The sequence below is a fragment of the Crinia signifera genome, chromosome 6 (assembly GCF_055691185.1).
Source record: "Crinia signifera chromosome 6, ASM5569118v1, whole genome shotgun sequence".
NCBI classification, from domain to species: Eukaryota; Metazoa; Chordata; class Amphibia; order Anura; family Myobatrachidae; genus Crinia; species Crinia signifera.
Window position 1 is genome coordinate 70,622,831 of NC_139222.1, and position 21,922 is coordinate 70,644,752.

Genomic DNA, 21,922 nt, shown 5'->3' on the forward strand with positions numbered 1-21,922 from the left:
TTATATACCGGCTATTTGTAGTTAACAGAAACTGACGAACTGGAAAATTTCAGCAGCACACTGATTTCTTCTTATGTGTTAATTAAAAATTCCCTTTGGTGCCTCCATGGCCCATGTTGTAAGGTAAAGCGTTAGCTCCATATAATCCTATTTTATTAATTGTCTGTTTACAATTATTACACCAGGTAAGCTTTCAAAAGCAGAACATCTTAGAGCCTCTTCCCAGTTGTGTACCTGCCTGTCGCTCTTTGTAAATTGCCGCTGGTGGCGTTGCTCTGTAGAATATGTCTGGCACTTCATAAATAAATGATGAACAGGGATTGAAATGAGAGAGGCCCAGAAACACAATGCAGATGTTTACTTGGTGAGTTTTCCAGCGCTCATCTAGGAGAGGGGAAGAAATGCTACCACATACATTATTTTACACACATTATATAAGCTGTATTGTTAGCCGTTTGGGATTGGTGTGAAGGGACGGTTATGGCGCATCATACCACATAGATATGGCTTTCTGTTCAGTAATCTCTCCTTTTACCCTGTGGTAGAAATGAACCTTCCCATCAGATCTGTGCTAATGCACATACTAAAATTATTATATAAAAACCAGACAATCCCATAACTATGTAATACATCACTTTGGTTTGTCTCGTTATTTTACTGTTGCAATGATCATTTGCCCACTGGGTGGCGCTGTTTAATTACATTCTAGGCATGATGGCTAATCTTACACGACAGGAGCAAGCATGGAAGCTCCCATTCATTTTTGTGAAAGGATTTGACTTTAGTTTGGAGAGGATTTGATTAACAAATAAAATGGGGATATACATATTTCCTACATGAACATTATTTTTCACAGTAAAGTTTTTACTCAGGCAAAACATTCCTGGTTTTAATCCGATTTTCATGATCATAAACACTGATACTTCTTTACAAGACACTGTCGAAATGTGTCATGTGACACAAGTAACATCATTACTTGTCAACTGTATAAGGGGTCATGCCCATACTGGGTTCTTTACTAGTCCCTGAGAAGTGGAAAAGTGAATGAACGGTCGATAGGGTATGAAGATGTCTTTAATACTTATTACATTTTGCTGTAGGGGTTTACGTTTCTCCATTGCTGTAATGCAGAGGCATCACCAGGTGTGGTGACACCTGGCGTGCACTCTGCATTAAGACTCCGACCCTCTGCAACAGGCAGGGCCTTCTCAAAAGGGGCATGGCTTAACTGAAAGGGTGTGGCCTTGAGGAGACCCTGATTTTTTTGTCCCACTGGAGTTGCCGGCGGCCCCTGAAGATGGGGTTGTCTGCATTGAGTGTCAGGAGAGTATCACACTGCAGCACTCAGATCCTTGTCAAGGGATGCAGTTTAAATCCCGGCGGTCGGGATCCCGGCGTTCAAAATCACGAACGCCGAAATCCCGACACTTTCTCCCCTCGTGGGTGTCCACGACACCCTCTGAGGGGAAATAAATTAGTGTGCCGAGCGTAGCGAGGCACCGGGCCCGCTGCGTGGCGAGCGTAGCGAGCCCGCAAGGGGGGCGATCCAGTCCCCCCCTTGTCGGGATTTCAGCGTTCGGGATTCCGGCGTCGGGATTTTGAACGCTGGGATCCCGACCGCCGGCTTTTCATGCCGAATCCCTTGTCAATGCAGAAGCTGGCACTTTAAGGAACTTTGAGGCCACACACAACTTTGAGGTAGCATTAATCAGATACATTCACTAAAATGATAAGTAGAATCTGATTGGATGCAATGAGTGCATTCTCCATTGGTCCACTGCTTGATATATAAACTCGTAATAGCCCATACACACTGGCCAATTTTGAAAGCAGCTCAGTTTTGCGGTTTGAGTGTGTACGGGGCAGCGATGAGTGGTTAGCTCCCCCATCATCTCCGGTCGCCACTGCTCATCTGTTGGTATTATCAGCTGATGAGCATCGAGTGGATGGCTTTCCATAGCGTCCTGCTAAGGAAAGCTGTTCACTCCAGCGAAAATCCATTGGACGGGCAAAATACACATGTAACCGTTATTTAACTAGAGCTTACCTCAGGAATGGGGAAACTTTGGCCGTCCAGCTGTTGGTGAACTACACATCCCAGAATGCCCTGCTACAGTTTTGCTATTTGGCCATGCTAAATCTGTTTCAGGGCATGCTGGGTTGTGTAGTTCAACAACAACTGGAGGGCCAAAGGTTCCTCATCTCTCGCTTACCCCTACACCCTGCACTCTATAGTATATGAGGAAGGCCGCTGAATAGAGAATGGCTGCTGCCACTTTTCCCCTGACTGCGCAATTCCCATGGTTCTTCTCACCGAAGAGCAAAAAAAAAAAAAAAGTGTTTACAAAGTAAAGTGAAAAACACAGCAGAGTTACCTGGAGGATTTAGCAACACCCACAGGAATTCCATGCTAACTAGGTCACACTTGAGAGCAGTGGAGATGTAACGATGGACTGTCTCGGATTTGTGTTACTGCAGACTCCTCTCCCACTGGTGGGGGCCCTCCTGGTGCTGACTCTACTTAGTCCTTTCCTCCTTGGAATCAGGTGGGTCCTGTTGCATAGTAGGACATAGGGCAATCAATGCAGCTTAGAAACACATGTTAGGGTCGCTGTTACCTCACAGCGACATTTTAACACTTTCAGGGCTGTGGCGCTATTGTAATTAAATAATAACATATAATATTAATATCTATGTTACTGTATGTCTTTTTTTATGTAAATACTTTTTGTGGCATTTTTATTGCTGCAATTTTTTCTTATGGATGTAATATAAATGTGTATTTTCTTCTCTCAGATTATTACACCCTCCGAAGGTGGTAAGGTCTGTGTAATTGGATAATGCAAACATTTAACTCCTTTATATTTAACCTATGTAGGTCAAGGGATGGCTTCTGTAATGCTGGGCAAGTTTATAGCAGTATGTATTCCGCTGCGTGCACTTCCGGAGGCAGCAGGGTTAAGTACAGATTGTATGTCATCCAGTTTGTGTGCGTGTTCAGAAATGGATTCCTGTGTATTTTCCTCTAATTTCCTGTTAGCCTGCACGTCTAGTGTGGAGAATGGTTGCCATGGTTATGTCGAACTGGGAGAGCTGGCATGTCTCACTGGGTCACTATTGCCTCCTGTCATTGCAGGGATTACACATTCTGTGTTGTGCAAAGGCATTTCCCTGTAACAGATTGTAAGCTCTTTAGTCAGGAATCTTTTAAAATAGAATTGTAAATGTAATGGAAAGGTGTTGACCTGAAGGGAGAAATACATATAATGTGTTTCCCTCTCAACTTAATTTTGTACCAACTGCTTCTCATTAGTGGCCAGATGCACTAAGCTTCAAAAGTGATCAAATGCAGAGTGAGAAACCACCAGCCAATCAGCTCCTTCCTGTCATGTCACAGGCTGTGTTTGAAAAATGTCAGGTATGCACTGATTGGCTGGTGGTTTATCACTCTCCATTTTATCACTTTTCAAGGCTTAGTACATCTCTAAATATATAGTTCCTGACTTTTCAGACTGTCTATCCAGGTAGGCAGTTAGTGGAGGACCTTTACACTGGTGTATCTATAATAAGGGCAAGGTGTGCAGTGTACAAGGGCCGCAGGGTCCTGGGGGACCCACACACCATGGAGAAAAGATACAGTGAAAGGAGATAACGCACCAGCCAATCAACTCCCAACTGTCATTTTCAAACACAGTTTATTGGCTTATGCTTTATCTCCTTTCACTTTATCTCCAGTTTATCTCTTCTCCAGGCTTAATACATCTGCGCCCCTCCCATAAAACTGACAGTTACCAACCCCCCAAAAGCCAACTTCCTATCAGTCAAACTGCGGGAAGATTGCCATTACGACCCTACACTATATCTGTCGCTATTTGAACTTGCACATTCAGGCTACGGTATGTACGCATTTGCAGTCAATCTATAATCTCTTGATCTGCAAATTTGCACATCTGCGATCAAATCTGAATCAGGCCCAATGTTTGCAATGAAAAAAAGTAAATCATTGGGGTGTATTCAATGCCGTGGGCGAGCGGCGACAACGAGCAGGGCTTCCTGCTCGCTGTCACAACTCACCCTGTCAGTATTCAACGCACCCCCCTCATACGCCAATTCCCCCTTGCTCCATTTTTTGAGCAAGGGAGAATTGGCGTATGCGGCTCCAGAAGCAGCGAGACTCGCGGCTAAATACAGCAGGTTCGGTGCAGTAGCCGCGGGTCTCGCTGATTTGGAGAATTCTCACCGTCTTGTGACGGTGAGGATTTCCCCAGAATGTTGAATAGAGCGGCGCGGGGGTTAAACAGCGAGGATCGCTGGTTTTCTGCAATCCTCGCTGTTTAACCCCCTCACCGGCCGCATTGAATACAACCCATTGTCCAGTTTGACTTTATATACCATACACTCTGTGGAAATTGCCAATCACATCTGCAACCGTATAAGGACATTTTTTATTTTGTCCATGTACTTTATGCTTTTTCTAGTGCTGATTGTTAAGGACAGGTTTGGTATCCCACCAAGGACTTGAATGCTGGGAACTTTTTTTACCTTCTTTGCTGAGTGTTTTATGCCGTTTGGTTGTAAATTCATTCATTCCATTGACTAACAAAATAAAAGTTGTATAGCCAGAGGCGTTACCCTTTAGTATGAATGGGACGGTCTGCTCTCTATCCTGGAACTCCCGATGTCCTGGTGTCAGAGCAAGGATATACTGTATACAGCTTCTGCAGCAGAACTGGATAAACCAGCCTCCAGCTGATTCACTGCATGCATGTGGAGTTATCTGCACGTCCGCTGTATACGCACACAGTCAACGAGGATCGCGTCCTTAAAAGTGTCCCAAGAGTTGAATTCAGTATCAGACAAGAACTTAGTGTATGTGGGGTATACTAGTTTGTGTGATAATTCAGCTATGTGTGATAATACCTATCTCTTAGGTGCTGATGCTGAACACAAAAAGCATTATAAATAGAAAGTGACAGGCATTAGAAAGCTGGGTACACACCACAGTGATTTTTGGACCCTGCAGCACCATGTAATGATATATTGCATCTCTGTACACACTGCACAATCCACCGCACCAGGACTTTATATACATATATATATATATATATATATATATATCATTATGCTCTTAAGGTTACTATACGTAATGTAATTACACCGCAATCCTTATGGTGCACGCTTGTGAGCTGATGCAGGTTGAATGCAAGATGGCCACGATCACTCACACAATGAATATATTATTAATGGTTACTTATATAGCAAACGCATATTCTGCGTCGCTTTACAGAGAATGTTTGAACATTTACATCAGTCCCTGAAACAGTGGAGCTTACACTCTATAGTCCCTACCACGTGTACACGCACATTCATTCTAGGGTTAATTTTGGTTAGGAGCCAAATGAGCTACCAGTATATTTTTGGATTAATGTTCATTCTAGCACCCTGCACCTTTCAAAATCCATGCAGTTCCTTTTTTCCTGCCTGGGGTGTCGCTGTCTGCTTTGGTGTTTCTAGCAGAGTCTGATCTGTACTGAGATACAGGCCACAATGTAATAGAGACACCACAACAGACAGCAACACTCCAGGCTGAAAAGAGTAACTGCACGGGATTTGTGAGATGCAGGTTGCTGAAACTATGGAACTATGTATATTCACCTGCATAGTGCGCAGTACTGTTGGCATGCCCTCTCTCTCTCTTCCACTTTCTGCCTACATGTGAGTGCCCATTTACCATCCAGTGTTGCATCATCACCCACAAGTAGATGTGCCACTGAGTTGCGTACAAGCCCAGAGCAAGCGCAGTGCAAAAACGCGTTTCCCCACCCATTAGCCCTTTGCATCGTTGAACAGGAAATTCTAATGTTTCTTTATGTATTACTGCAGAAAGCACAGGACCGAGTGTTTGTTGTATAATGGAAATGTGCAGTTGTTACAATTTGTATATTCTGATAACATACTGTATATGGGATTTTTATATAAACACCTGCGTATGTTTAAAGATGACATGTTAAAAAGTCTCTTGGGGTTTTCAGTCCTAGATTTAATAAACTCTGTAGCCCATTTTCCTGGCTCTTTATCCTTTGTGCAGTGTATCTTCAGAGACTTTGGGTGACCAAGATCTGTTCACACTCCTCACAACATGGAGCGCATAGGCACAAATACATTTTTATCTATTTATTTGATTCTATTCACGCGGTGAATAATAATGCCATCCCTGTGTTACAAGTTCCATCGTTTCATTCCTGTACATGCAGCTTGTCGTCCCTATTATGTGAGCAGACAGCCTATAAAAGAATCCATTGTGTTATCTGGTTGCAGGGGAAAAAAAAAAAGTTTCAGATGTTTGTACTGGTTTGTATGAATTAAAAAAGATAATTATTAATTGTAAGAGAGAAGGCAAGCTGTATTGATGTATCCCTTTGTTCACTTTGCCTAGACATACTTTTATTTTCCAGTAGTTGTTGCTCTATGTGTATTTATCTTGATTGCTTAACAGGAGTTAATTATATTGTAACCTAACCAATTCTATATAAACACAAATGGCAACATTTCGTCTCGCCACTGGGGGGAGCTGTTATTAAACATCTGTGTGCAGGTCTCTGCAGCGAGGTACATGACACTATACTGGGGATTGTCATATTGAGGTGACCCTATCAAGAGTTACTCAATTCTTTGCCTAAAATAATACATGTACATGTACAGATAAGCTTCCGGCAAATAGCTGTTAGTTGATTTAATCATTTATATTTTTACTTGATATTTTTATTAGTTCTTTTAGTTGTTTGTATTATACTGATATATAATACTATTCTTGAAAGCTGAAGGGTTTTGATGTTTGTGGCCTTTGTGCAGTTCCGACAACAGGCAGGCGCAACTTTGTACCTCTCCCTCTTTTTTGTGGCTGTCCGATGAGTACAGTCAAAAGGAAATATTATTTTTACTACTAGTTCCCTCATTTGTAAACCACTGCCGGAAAGGTTTTACATTGATGCTATTTGCAAACAAGCAAAACCTATGTGCTCTAGAGACATTGTTGTATTATTAAAGTTGTAATTTGCAACTAGTATGAGAGAGTAGTTACCAATGGGCGGCTGTCTGTACAGGGCAGCCATTAGGGGGGGACTGCAGTCCCGGGCCCAGACAGAAAGGGGACCCAGGCCTAGGGGGAGATTCTCTAAGCTAAAAATGCGGTAAAAACCCCGTTATCGGGGTTTTTACCACATTTTGGGATGCACTAAGCATCCCACGCTGGGTTACTGCGGCGGGGGGCATCGCAAGAAAAATCTGGCGCTGCCCCCATAGAAGCCTATGGGCTTCTACCGCATCCCACCTTCGCCCCGCAATGACCCCCCGCCGCCCCGCACGGACCCCCGCATCGCCCCCTCACCTGTGTCCGGGCAGCACAGCGCTGTGCTGCCCGGACCTGTGACCTCCTCCCTGCACTGATCCTCTTACGGGCGCAGGGAGGAGTAGAGCCCGGCGCAGCAGCGCCGGGTGTGGGAGGGAGGGGGGAGCCGCCGGGACCTGCTGGGACTTCTTAACGCAAGAGCTGTCCTTTGCTATAATTACCGCATATGTTAGAACATATGCGATAATTATAAATGCGATGGGTGGCAAAGGGGGGCGGAGATTCTTAGAGAATCCCCCCCTAAAGTTTATCAATTATAATTTGTCATAAACAAAGTTTACATTTGCCTTGAAGCAATATAGAGGTTGAGTAGTGCGACCAGTTCTGCAGGCACAGATCTCACCAGGCATTCTAGTTGTTCGAGAAAGGGAAGGGGGCCTTCCTATTTTGTTAGTTCTGGGCCCCACAGTTTCTGATGGCAGCCCTGTGTCTGTATATAGACTCAGTCCAGTCCTTAGATTGAGGCTCCCAATGATGTTATCTTGTCCAAATTGTGCTTCTGCTTGTCAAAGTCTGTCCTTTTTTTGTTTCATTTATGTTCTACTAAGCTTCTCACCCCCACTACTAATAAAGAACAATTCATTCTAAGGAATGGGATACCTTTCCATGGCCAATTACTGATGTAGACTGATGTACTGTGATTTCATTCAGAAACAATGAGTGATTAGAATAGGCACTTCTCTGGATGACTGGGGGTACTGGGAAACACTGAATAGATGGTTGGGGAGGGGGAACAGCTAACACTATAGTATTATTAGTGATGGTGGTAGTAGTAGGATGTCTAGCATTATGTATTTTTTTAAGGCATCACAGAATCCAGCACCTCCATACATTGGCAAACCCAATTAAACGTTTCTGACATAAGTACATGAGATAACCAACCTTTTTAATGTTGACCTTAGGTCTGGTTAACAATAAAACAAAAGGCAGCAGTGGTGTAGGGGGAAGTAAGAGGGCAGGAAAGTGACACTCTAGATGCATGAGTATGTATGTCTATACCAGTGGTGTCAAACTCATGGCCCTCCAGCTGTTGTGAAACTACACATGTCCTGTCACAGATTTTATATAATGAATTGCTAAAACTGTGGCAGGGCATGCTGGGACATGTAGTTCCACAACATCTGGGGGGGGGGGTGTCCATGAATTTGACACCACTGGTCTAGACCATGCATACTGAAATACTGACTGGGCTGGACACATAGGGTTAGCAGTTTGGTATGGTTACTAAGTGGCATCCCATAATGCACTTCACTACAATTTTAGCAAGGTTGATTTAAATAACAAATGCAGACCTCAGACCCATCCTGTAATAAAATAAAGAAATACCAAAAGGCCTTTTAGCCTCTTAACCAAATGCAGCATTTTCTGGCCAGCTTTCCTAGGAACCTACACATAACCCGGTTTTACCCTGACAATAGGGTGACCAACTCATCCCTTTAATCCGGGACACATATTAATTACACAGGTTCTGTGGCTGGCTTTCACCTGGTTTTAAACTGCCACACCTCAAGACTCCATTTCACCTGGTTTTAAACTGCCACAGAACCTGTGTAATTAATATGTGTCCCGGATTAAAGGGATGAGTTGGTCACCCTACCTGACAACTTGTCCCTCGGGGTCATTTCAGTTTCACATGCCTGATTTAGAGGAATTATGATGCTCTTTCCATGTCCTTCTGTTTGCGATATTTGTATTGATCTCCTGGTTGCCGGGAAGATCATTAGTATAATCGACATGACGCTAATAGAAAATCCTGAAAATAATATCTTTATAAATAGTGAGTTGTGATATCATCGCTTGTAATTACTGAGCATAGTCATAATAAAATGTATATTAGGAATTACCAGGACACTGCAATATTTGGAAAATAAAAACACCCTGCTTATATTATTGTACCTATGTGATCACGTCAGATTTCATATTGATCTACACGAAAGTAGCCTTGATCTTTCACCACGGTGACTTTGGCTGTCTTTATCATTTACATTATAAAGCGAATGAAACCATCTACAAAGATGGCTGTAACCCACACGGTGGTCAGCCTGCGCCGTGTAAGCCCACACTGTGTACGCTGTGGTGCGGGCAGATTATGAAGAGCTCTGTGTCCTTGCCACGCTGTGGAAATGTTTTACATTCTGTAAGAAATGTTGGAGTGGATGGAAGTGATCAGTGATGATGTGCTATTTGGCCTCATTTGCATGTCTTTCCCAGACTATCTGGCTGCAGTGGGAATACAGAAAAACATTTGTAGTGAATGAGTGTGGTCCCTTGCTGCCATCATGTACTGAATGGTGCTTAGCATGTCCAATACAGCTGCAGTCAGCAGTGGTATCCTAAGATCAGGGAGGAGTAAGTTAAGGAAAGGGAGGGTTGTTGTCAGATATCCCTCAATTCTCTTCCCTCTTACATGCAATAATTGATAATGCAATCAGGTTGCTGTAGCCTGTGCATTGCCCTCGTATGCAGTTTGTGCTTTCCTCAGCTGGTTGGCTTCTAGCCACACACCCTGCAAGCGAAGGGGTTAAAGGATAGTGCCTAGCGCCTCCCCTCAGTGTAAGTTTTGTAATGTGAGCTGCTTGGGGTTTTTTTTTTTCTTTCCTCCCTTTCTCTCCCACTACAGCCCCCCTCCTCCTCCTCCTCCTCCTCTGTCTCTTCTCTGCCTTCTGGCAAATGACTGAGGCTGCCTGAGTGTGAATGTGTGTGTGTATGGTTACTGTGTGCTATATGTGTGTGTATGTGTAACAGCAAGCAGCAACCTCTCTAGACAGAGAGTGTGGAAAGGGAAGGCTTGAATAATCCTGCCGCATGGTGCTGCTGAGGTGAGACAAAACCCCCTGTTCAGATTCCTCTTCCATCCCCAGCCTGACTGATGGCTTTCTCAGCCGACTGCAGTACTGCACTGGGGGACTACATTGTGTCTGCCTGGGCATGTGTGAAGTTAGGAGGCTTAACCTGATTCTGTTCATTGTCTCTGGAGGCTGGAAGCACACACAGCCAGTTGGCTGGTACATACTGAGCCATTAGCAGGGAGCCCATCTGTTATTGGTTTTGCCTGGAAATCTGGAGACAAGCAATTAATAATTGATGAGTGTTGTGCAGTAGCTGGACAGGCAGGAGAGAGAGAGAGAAACTGAGCAGGGTGTCCTTAGAGGGGAGGGGAAGAGAGAGAGCGAGAGAGGGAGACAGCATGAGGGTGGCTGCTGACTGCCTTGTGCTGAAATTAAGGACTTGAGTCTGCCTGGCTTTTGTTCTGCACCAGGAGGCTGCATTGCCTGGAAGTGCTTTGAGACATATGTGGTGATGCCCCCTCTGCAACAGAAGAGACAGCGAGGGGCACACAGGAGGAGCGAAGGGGTGGGGGGTAGCGAGCCGCAGGACTGGTTTCAATAAACTTGTGGGTAAGTAGCTCTCTTCTAGGGGGGTAGGGAGGTGGAGAACAGTCTTTGGATCTGTCGCGTATAGACTGTATGCCTTTTTAAATTGTGCATTGTGGGTGGAGAGTTGCAGTGCATGGTTACATGATGCCATGTTGGTAAGGGTATTGGAAGGCGGTGCTAAGCCCCTTCACAGTAATCTGCAGTTCCTAGCAGGCCTCTGTAATGCTGAAGGTAATGAGAACAAGTGCACTGTACCTATGCTATACACGCCCGCAGGAGGGGATCTGACCGCTATTCCCAATTTACTGTACCTGGCTGACATTCTCCTGTGCCTAGCTTTGTACATTCTGACCACAAATAAACAATCCTTTATTATGTTGAATGTTTTTTAATGACTAAGCACAATGTCTCCACACAACCCACTGATTGCGGGCATCTACAGGATCTGACTATTTGCCCAAACCAGCGTAATGACATGACGTAGTGTTCTCTAGTGCCATTCAGTGATGCTGCTGTCTGTGCAACTTGCACATCTTTCTATATTGAAGTATACTGAACAGCTTGCAATCTAATTACGTTTTCTGAGAATATTCAATGTACATTTTCAGGGAGTCCTGTAGCCTATGACTTGGGTCTTCTCTGTGTTCTTGTTTTATCTTTGGTGCGTTAGCCACCTGTGAGCACAGACACGGGTCCTGATCCTTGTGTGCATGTTGGGGAACGGGAATTCTAAAGATAAATGGCTTTTCATTGATGTACACAGCTCAGCTCCTATTGGCTTGGAGTCTGTATCCGGATGCTGCACCGTAGTGACAGTGGATGTGAGTCACTGAGCAAAGTACCACCTTCAGAGTTGCTCGTTTCTCCCTGTCAGCATTAGTGGAGAAGCTCTTAGCTACTGGGCCTGTGTCTTTCAGGTGCTATGAATAAGTATAGCTGTCAAATGTGAGTGACAGGTAGCAGATAAATGTCTTTAGGGGGAGAGTTGTTTGTTTGAACTTGCTTGCCGGTGGTTATGAATGAATATCAGTTTACCTTTATTCCTTTGCTTCAGCTGGACTATTGTTTATAACCATTATGTTATGTTTACAGATGGGCTAACGGAAACGAGTGTCTTAAGACACAGAGGAAACGAAAGTACTTGGTTTTCCTATCCTACCAGTGGTTTACTGATTTCTTGCAGTAGTGTTGTATATTGTTTGCAGTGCTACTTTGTATACCACTTTTCGATTTTAGTTGACAGTGACACCAAAGATAAATATACACACGTGCACAGTTGTTTGTTTTTCTTTGTAGTCCTCAAAACAATATTGTATACAGTAGCAGCTACAGTAGCTGTTGTGTTGTCATTGACCGGACTCCATACTAACTAATGCCCAGGATCAGAGTTTTCTATACAAGATACATCAGTGTCATTTCCCCACAATGAGGGATACATAGTAACTTATTTAACAAATGTATCTAATGAGTATTGGCAAGGTTACAGGAATTGGCATTTTAATTTTAAATATTGGGATGATGTTTTCAGGCATGGGTAGTAAGGAATTGGCCAATGTGCGGAATTAGGTGGTTCCCATCCCTTCTTAACATAACATATCTGTAACTGTTGAGTAAAATGAGTTGAACAACTTTAGAAACTTTAGAATTCCACCTTTTCCAATATAAATATGTATACAAACGTTTAGTCACGCATTACCCTTTCACATCACTATGCCGTGTTGCACCCAGGATTTTGTACATGGTACATCCTGGATGTAGACAGATTGAGGCCGTTCTCAGACTGACGGCCCAACCCAGGTTATTGCTGCTTTGGTGACATCACTGCCAACTGACACTGTTGGCTCTTCCTCCGGTGTGAACAGGTCCCCGGTCCCACCGACCTAGCTGACCCATTCACCCTGCATCACAAGCGGGGTTGAACACCTCTTCAACCCTGCTCGCTACCCACGTTGAAATACCAGCTTATTTTAACTGGGTGCTTTTCACACTACATAATATCCCTGCTTGCTGTGGGTTGAAGTGCAATAACCCGGGATATTGATGGAAGTGTGAAAGGGGAATATGTGGGAGAGATATCTCAAGCCCCATACACACTAAAGGATATGGTAAAAGGTATTGCCCAGAAAGGGCCTTCTGAGCGATATTATTTAAAATATCCCTAGTGTGTACACTCAAAATCGTTAGCATTGTGCGCTTTCACACCTGGTTAACGACCGCTCCCATCTGCTGATCATGCAGGTCAATTTGGTTATATAGCCTGAATGTTCAGTTGGTCCTGGTGACAACACTGAACGAAATCGTTTGCCGATATGAAGTGTGTGTAATCCAGTCATTAACTATATCGCCCGCAGCCATCACCGTCTAGTGTTTATGTGCTCAAAGAGTATAGGCGTTGCCAATAGTATCCAATTGACTTCTGACTATTTTTTTATTTTTTATTAATTTGATAATTGCTGCTGTTTAGTAGCGATCAGCAACTTCTCCAGTTGTCCACTTTTCCGCCATTTCGATAGGTTGATACTTTTTTTCCAGACATTTATGAGATCCAAAAGGCGCTGTCTAAAATAAAATGTCAGTAGTGAATGTCAGGTGTTCTCCTTGGAGGAATATTTAGAATATAGGGTTTGGTACCCCTGTGTGGTTCCTTGGCTGCAGTCTTTTAGGCACAGGCTACCAAATAACGTTTTGTTTTGAGCTTGATACATTTACCTATAGAGGAGGAGATGTATTATAATATATTATAATTATATTATACTTCCTGTTATTATTGTTCAACACAGTCTGTAATATGGCAGTTAGGAGCTCTCCACTTTTCCCCTTTCCAATGCTTAGTAGATCTGTCCCTATGTAAGTTGCGTTGGTACCAGTAGCATCGATCTGGCTGACAAGACAATCTATTACCGCCAGGCTCATACTGCCACCCTACATCAGATCCAGCTACATTTCACAAGCCTCTGCTCTTTGAATTATTAATTGTTTTAGTGTATGTTTCTATTACGGAGTGATGTAAATGAGTCTTACTCTACATACTGTGTTGGTATTAGGGCCCTACTTTTTAGTCTAATTTCGCCCCCATTTCAATATCCCAGCTCCATGTTACCTATGGTGAATCGCTAACAAAACATCTCCACATAGACGCCAGGGCTTGGCGCTGTGCTGGTTCTTCTTCCAAGACAGTGCATTGGCTATTCCTGTGCAATACTATCCCGTGGTCTGCGCAGAGGATGCGGCCAGGATCCCAACAACAGAATCCTGCTGGATCCCGACAGTAAGTACTGCGCTTAGGTATAGGCACTAGTGGGAGGGTATGGGGTTAGGCTGCTGGAGGGTCAGTTAGGTTTAGGGGTAGGTACCAGAATCCGCATCACATTTGACACTTACAGGTGATGGCTAGCATTAGTTGCCGATACGGCCCTGTCCCAGATGATGGGGTCTGCGTATGGGCGATGGGCTAACTTTTCATTCGCCGGGGTGCTCAATGCCTGAGTAGCAGATAGGGGGCACTCTCACGGGCCCTCCCAGCGTTTCATGGGGGTGGGCGCACCCATAGAAACGCTGGGTGGGCCTGTCAGAACGCAGGCGTGCCCCTGCCTGCACGTGACGGGTGGATGATGTCACATGACATCAGCGCCTGCCCCCAATTCAGCTGAGAGCGGTCATCTGAGAAGAAAGTCCCGACTGACTTTTCAGAAATCATTCAATATTAATCGGATGGTTTTTCCTCTGTGTGGCCACATGCAAGCGGATGTGTAAGCTTACTTTGGGCGACGGGAGGCGTGCGTTTACCTGCTTGCTAGGCCGCACATCTAGGCCGCCTATCGAGCAGGTCTGAATCACCCCCTTAGCCTGCAGTTGTTTCCAGCATCTACCTTTCTCTTGTACGATCACATTGGTACAACGTCATCCCCTATGCCAGACCTTTCCTCCCAAGCTCTCGCTGGATATATTGGTGACATTTCAGGGTCAATGTGATGCTGTTTTTTGTTGGGTAATAATTACATAACTACATTTTGTAGTGTGATATTGGAGGATCTAGATTGAGCTTGTTGCTAAAATTGTCCATACGCCCTATGCAATCAATGACCCAATCAGCCGCGTGATTAAAAAGATTTCAGCATGCCCAACATTCTGCTCCGTTACTGTGGGCATGCATTGGCAGATAAAATGTCTGATACACATTTTACCTGGCAGCCTGACACCATCAGGTATTGTGCCCATACACTGCGACATGTCTCACGGCATATAGCCATGTAATATCTGGGTCCTCCCATGGGGAAGACACCTTTTCCCATTCTTCCGCCATTTAGTTCAGGCTGTCTGCAGCAGCAGCCAACCAACTATCTTATCAATCAGGAATGTTGGAAGATTTTTCATACCTGGCAATTTGATCAGCGAGTTCTCATTTGCATTTGTTGGCCTGATCTTCCAATAATCTGTGAATCGGGCCAATGATTGCATAAGGTTTTCCTAGTTTCATACTCCCCATCATCAACTGTGAAAGGTATCTTAGACCACGGTTTCCCAATGTTGGTCCTCAAGGCACCCTTTACAATTCTGGTTTTAATGATATCTGTGTGCAGGTTCTGTAATCCGACTGACTGAGTTACTAATGAAGATTTCTCTGCTTAAGTATTTATGTCCTTAGAACCTGGACATTCCATTTCATTAGGTTTGTGAACCACTGTATTATATCCTTTTCACATGGAACAAAAAATCCGGGCTATTGCTGGGGCAACCCGGGACCTTGCTCAATGTGAAAGAGTCAACCCTGTTCGTTACCAGGACACGGATTCTAGCTGTCTGTGTAATATCCCATTTACACTGCTGCAATAACCTGGGTAATTGCTGCGTCTATCCAGGTCACTGCTTGGTGTAACGGCTCCTTAAGAAATAAGCCAGCTCAAGTGATTTGGGAATCTGACCCTGGTAACTACCTTGGTTGGACCCAGGTAATGGTGCAGTGTAAGCAGCTGGACTCCAACCCTGGTTATGCTTAAAAGCTGCTGATTGGCTGTGTATGCAGAGGTTCACTTTAAAGAAGTGTCTGTAATTAGTAGTGATATGCAGGTCAGACCCATGTTGTGCAAATAAATCTGACCTGGGAATAACCCGGGTACAAGGTGCATTGTAAACAGGGTCTGACTCTGGCTAGAAGTGTGGCCAGAAAGCTGGATTGGACCTGGCCTTTGCTGAAAATGCAGTACAGTATACTGAACGCTCGATTTAAGGGTGTGCCTGAAGTGACACGCCAGGCAGGCATGGGTGAAAGGAGACGACCCAGGGACCACGGTGCAGTGTGCATAGGGACTAAAACCGGGGTCCAACTCATGTTTGGAAAAAGCAGCTTCGTTGCCTCTGCTTCATTCTAACTTGGTATTAGACTATTGGCAACTGGACTGAACTTGCAGGCAGATGTCGTTATTATGCATTGTTCCAGTGACCATGGCATTTGTAATAAGCTCCTCCTGGCTATCGCCATGACTCTTGCACAGCAATAGACTGTTGTTGGCCGCCATGCACGAAGCAGGGTTTGTAATTGTTTTACTTTTCCAGTGCTAATAATTCGAAGACACTTTACTGTAGCTCAAACCCCACTTAAGCTTTGAGTTAGAATCCAGACGATTTGGATCTCCTTACTTAATAAGACTTCCAGTTCTAGCTGCTGGCTTCAGTGTTTACTTTTGTCATTTCCCTGGCAATCCCTTAATTGTCTGCATGCACTTCTGTTGAAGTGTTGGCTTTGCTTATGGGGGAAAGCTATATGTAGATAATTTAGCAGTGTGGGGGAAGAAATAATAAAGCCAGTGTGAGCAATGTTTTCCTGAGGAGAGAATTGGTGGGGGGTTCTCTTCCCTGCCCCCACTAGATATCTGTGCTAACTCTGGTCAGATAGTTCCTGCTGTTCTGTGTTTTCCCACTGTGATGAGATTATTGTCTCATAGAAATTGGGCACTTTAAAGTGACCATTGCTGAATAGATCTTGTCTGCCATTCATTCTCCTGCAATACAAATTGGCATATCAATGGGGCTTAGCCCCATCGTCACTGAGCCCTTCTCCTATTCTCATTTTATTTTTTATTATTATTATTATTATTATTATTATTATTATTATTAACAGTTTCTTATATAGCGCATACATATTCTGTGGGGCTTGAACATTCACATCAGTCCCTGCCCCAGTGGAGCTTACAATCTATATTCCCTACCACATGCACACACATACACTCCAGGGCAGTGGTGTCAAACGCATGGCCCTCAAGCTTTTGTGGAACTACACGTCCCAGCATACCCTGCCACAGGTTTAGCAGTCCATGATATAAAATCTGTGGCAGGGCATGCTGGGATGTGTAGTTCCACAACAGCTGGAGGGCTAGGAGTTTGACACCACTGCTCTAGGGTTAATTTTTTTGTTGGCAGCCAATTAGCCTACCAGTATAATTTTTGATTGTGGGAGGAAACCGGAGTACCCAGGCGAAACTCACACAAGCACTGGGAGAATATACAAACTCCGCACAGTTAGAGCCATGGTGGGAATCAAACCCATGACCTCAGCGCTGTGAGGCAGTAATGCTAACCATTACACCATCCGTACTGCCCATTTTGTACTTTCGTACTAAGTGCAGGCTGCTGTCTGAAGAGTTGTCTTATTCCTTTTAATTATGCATTAATATCTCAAAATTTGCAAAGGGAAATACCATTATTTAGCAAATCCGTCTTTCCATAGATGCTAATGTACTTTCTGACTCTAGAGTAGAGAACTGTCCATCGCTGGTGATGCCTGTACCTGCTCACAGTGCTACCAATGGCATCCTCTGTGAAAATATATAACTTTTGTAAGGTACACTAAGGTTAATACTTCAGTCTAATAATGACCTACAGTATTCTGCTTTCATCTGTAACGATGCTCAGAACTCGTCATGTACTTCATTTAACCTCAAGCTGCGCAGTGTTGTCATACAGGAAACTGCCCAGTCTGTAGTTGAGCACAAATAAATGTGTGTCAGCATTCTGCAACAACCGCAGTAGCAGGATAGTGGCTGGTGAATACAAGGATTCATCTTGTTGTCAGCTGAATGCAGAAGAAATATCAGAGATTGGAGGCTTGTACAGTATAAGCTGTGAAAGTCAGATATTTACATTTGTTTTCTGATGGTTTATATTTTCTCTAGCATCATTCTGTCTGCTGTCTGTGTAAGATTTTGTTGTGCTGAACTGGAACGCATGGCTGTTGTCAGCAGTAAGAGCAAGCTCGCTGGGGTATACGGTGTATTGATAGTGCTTGATTACTAGTTTAGTAGCACCATTATAGTTCCAGATGCGGCTTTTATACTGTGTAGCCCGTCTCATATGGAGGTATTTATTACAGATCACACTGTTTGTCTCATGGAATTAGTCACACACACTACCATATAAATAACAATTTCATGTACAGGATTAACCTATGTATATTTGCTATATCTTGCAGAAGTTAGCTTGGATAACCAGTATTGTGTTCATTCTAGCACCCGGCTTCTTTGAAAACCCATGCAGTTCCTCTTCCCTGCCTGGGGTGTCGCTGTCTGCTGTAGTGCTTCTAGCACAGTGTAGTCTGTATATCAGCACTGATAAGCAAACTAGACCTGTCCTAGAAACATCACAGCAGACAGCGACACCCCAGGCAGGGAAGAGGAACTGCATGGGTTTTCAAAGATGGCGGGTGCTAGAATGAACACTACCAGTATCTTACTACAACAATTGTCCCACGTATGCGTATAGTCCATAATAAAATATAAGGCTTTCGGCAGCCTTTGTTTTTATTTCTTCCCCCCAGGAAATTATTAAAGCTGGGTACACACTGGAGCGATATTGGGACATTTTCCCACTTCATAAAGACAGATAGTCTACATTGTCTGGTGTATGTGTGACTTGCGCACCCCTGCGTCCGTTTGGCTGTGCTGCATGGTCATCCGGACACTTTGGCATGTGACCTGGTCTATACTAATGAAGGCAATAACTTCCATTGTTTATTAAATTGTGTATTGTGTTCTGGAATTCAGATTTAAAAGAAATTGTCCTTTATATCGTCCCAATTGCCAGTCACTCAAGTGCATTGATGGCTTAATATAACTTCTGTTTATGTCTTTATTACTATTATTGTTGTTTATTTGATTTGTTTTGCATTGTACTAAACTCTTTGGCATTTTATTTTCCAACTGCTTAGCAATCCATTGTTAAGCCCCATACCCACTAGACAATAAAACATTATTGATATGATCGATAATGATATTGTTAACAATATATAGTTCATATTGTCCAGTGTGTACGCTCAATATCGTTAATGATGCACGCTGTCATCTGAACATGTAGCTCAATATAGACTTTAACATCAACAACTGCATGTTCGGTGGGGGGGGTGATATGACGTCACTGAACGATATCGTTAATGATATTGTTTGCCAAGCAAAATAGATTACTGACATTTAATACAACTTAATAATTGTATTATAAGAGAAGTTTGAATGCAGGACTGTTCATATTTGTTGCCAGAACATAGACTTGTAGATAACTTTTTGAGAAATGCTAATGTGCTTCGGTCGGAAACGGCCGGGAGTCCGACGGTCGGAATCTGGTACTGAATATCCCCCAGAGTGAGATAATATTAGTAGCTGGTCTCATATTTTCATGTGGTGCATAGTGTGAGAATAGAATTTATAGTATGTAAAATATACTGGGGACGGGGTTCTGAAAATGTGAAGCAGATTTTTTAGATATAGTTAATAGGGTCCTTGTCTGCATTTTACTCATTAACTGAATATGATATTGTTGTAGGGTTTCATTGTAAATGTAAATAAATCTGGAGTGTTGGCATGAAAGCTGTGCAGCGCTGTGACACCGATATAGCGGAGCATCAGGGATGTGGGAGTAAATGCACTTTATATCTGTATATAGTATTAAATAGTAGGAAACAAGTGACGCTTCATCTGTCAGGATTCCATGCTATTTGTAGGATGTCAAACTCTGTGAACATCCCACTCATTCTTTTTCCTTGCCACTACAGTTTTTAGAGTATATGTGCACATAACAGAAACCATGGAGAATAAAATACAGTATCTAAGATTCAGTAATAGTAGCAACAGTCACAAACTGAAGTGATGGAAAAGGCGTGGGAGGTAGGTAGTGCTGTGGCTAGGTTACCATTTAGATGAATGGGATAAGTGTGTTTTGGAGAGGGATGTCTGTAATGAAAAGAATGAAGGTCTAAAGTGCACCAAGGAAGATGTGTTGTTTCTTAAGTTAGGGTCTACGGTAAAGGAAAGTTAAGCCAAGGGAGCCTATGGTTTGTTCGTGTAGATCATGCTCGGAGTGCCACATTGTGTGTTCCTCGTCATATAGGTGATAACTTATTTCTTCTAAGTTATATGCCACATATAGGACATGCAGGGAGAAGTACGGTTCTCAGTATTTCCAGGATCTGGTGGCCAGACATTTGGCTGCTGCCAAGAAGTGGGAGGTTAACTTGGTGGATTGTGGATCAGTCTCATCTATGGTGTATCATAAGATTTAAAATCTAAAGGCCTTCACACACTAGAACGATTATCAGTAAAAATCGGACAATTTATTGGACGATCGGTCGGAAATCGGACAATTGGCCAAAAAATCATTCTAGTGTGTGTGTGTGTGTGGGGGGCCTTAAGGGTCCTTAAACCCAGGGCACAAGGAGAACCAGGACTCCATCCTAGAATGTTGTGAGTTTGGGGCAGGTCCACCAGATGTTTAGGAAAGTACCTCTCTGGCTGCAACCTTGCCAAGGTTTGGGGGAAGAAGAGATAAACATGGTTGGTTTTACCATCGTTATACACATTATCACCACTTCAGAACCTTTTTAATTGAGGTGGACATTGAGCTCTTACCATATTTTCCATACTTGATTACCAGTATTCCCCTGTTGGGGGAGAGCCACTATATCTTTCCTGTTTTCTCTTGTTCCGTACCACAATTTTAGTGTTTAGTTGTCTTCATTTTACTGTTTTGTGTAGTGATTGTGTCAAGCTTTCTGGTAAGTGAACAGGTGGATATGTTGCCCATGGCAAATCAATCAACTTTTAGTTATCATTTTTCAAATAGATTCTCGCAAATGATAGGTAGAAGCTGATTGGTTGCTATAGACAACTTCTCCACTTTTTGGAAGGCATGATCCATCTTCCCTTTAAGAGTTATGTTCTACAAACACATACTATTTCTGACTGTCCTAACTACAATATGTAAGTTACCTACATTAATATCATTTATAAATAAAGAAGCAGCACGGAATTTCCATCAGTTCTGCACATGCTCCCTAGAATCTGCTTCATCTAACAGGAACGTCTGTAAAAATGCCTACACTGAGATGGTATGTGAGGGTGCCATTCCTACACTGTACACTGAGATGGTATGTGATGGTACCATTCCTACACTGTACACTGAGATGGTATGTGAGGCTACCATTCCTACACTGTACACTGAGATGGTATGTGAGGGTACCATTCCTACACTGTACGCTGAGATGGTATGTGAGGCTACCATTCCTACACTGTACGCTGAGATGGTATGTGAGGGTACCATTCCTATACTGTACGCTGAGATGGTACTGTATGTGAGGGTACCATTCCTACACTGTACACTGAGATGGTATGTGAGGCTACCATTCCTACACTGTACACTGAGATGGTATGTGAGGGTGCCATTCCTACACTGTACACTGAGATGGTATGTGAGGGTGCCATTCCTACACTGTACACTGAGATGGTATGTGAGGGTACCATTCCTACACTGTACACTGAGATGGTATGTGAGGGTACCATTCCTACACTGTACACTGAGATGGTATGTGAGGCTACCATTCCTACACTGTACGCTGAGATGGTATGTGAGGGTACCATTCCTACACTGTACGCTGAGATGGTATGTGAGGCTACCATTCCTACACTGTACGCTGAGATGGTATGTGAGGGTACCATTCCTACACTGTACGCTGAGATGGTACTGTATGTGAGGCTACCATTCCTACACTGTACGCTGAGATGGAATGTGAGGGTACCATTCCTACACTGTACGCTGAGATGGTATGTGAGGGTACCATTCCTACACTGTACGCTAAGATGTTACTGTATGTGAGGGT

General features: G+C 43.6%; 1 protein-coding gene across 10 annotated transcripts in view; it reads left to right on the top strand.

The window, feature by feature from the left end:
* Nucleotides 1-21,922, top strand: part of ZMIZ1 (zinc finger MIZ-type containing 1) — a 293,441-nt gene that overhangs the window by 234,808 nt on the left and 36,711 nt on the right. Inside the window, exon 1 of one of the 10 annotated variants that reach the window (XM_083146271.1) lies at nt 10,073-10,227. The exons of 8 other annotated variants lie outside the window; for them this stretch is intronic. The gene's annotated coding sequence lies outside the window, so the exon portion shown is untranslated. Of the gene's footprint in view, nt 1-10,072; nt 10,228-10,554; nt 10,807-21,922 lie in introns of those variants that run through there. One more of the 10 variants, XM_083146272.1, reaches the window with a different exon arrangement.